Source organism: Odontomachus brunneus, unplaced genomic scaffold (assembly GCF_010583005.1).
Source record: "Odontomachus brunneus isolate Ranch 3 - 2012 unplaced genomic scaffold, Obru_v1 Obru_scaffold_066, whole genome shotgun sequence".
Classification (NCBI taxonomy): domain Eukaryota; kingdom Metazoa; phylum Arthropoda; class Insecta; order Hymenoptera; family Formicidae; genus Odontomachus; species Odontomachus brunneus.
Window position 1 is genome coordinate 1053945 of NW_022639516.1, and position 216 is coordinate 1054160.

Consider the following 216-nt stretch of genomic DNA (forward strand, 5'->3'; position numbering starts at 1 on the left):
ACCTCTAAAATGCAGCCAGTTTCAGATGTCAAAATAAATTACACTTACAACTAACGTCATCTAACTGTGAGCCGCAGGAACTAAGTTTATCACCTAATAAGTATATTTTTATGTAACTTACTTATTTTTAGATTAAAATAATTCAAGAACTATCATATAATTCTACTATATTATATATATATATATATATATATATATATATATATATATATATAT

At 21.8% G+C, this 216-nt stretch overlaps 1 protein-coding gene across 1 annotated transcript in view; it reads left to right on the forward strand.

Annotated features, from left to right (window-relative positions):
• LOC116846646 overlaps positions 1–216 on the forward strand; it is a 5133-nt gene that overhangs the window by 1118 nt on the left and 3799 nt on the right. The window lies entirely within an intron of this gene.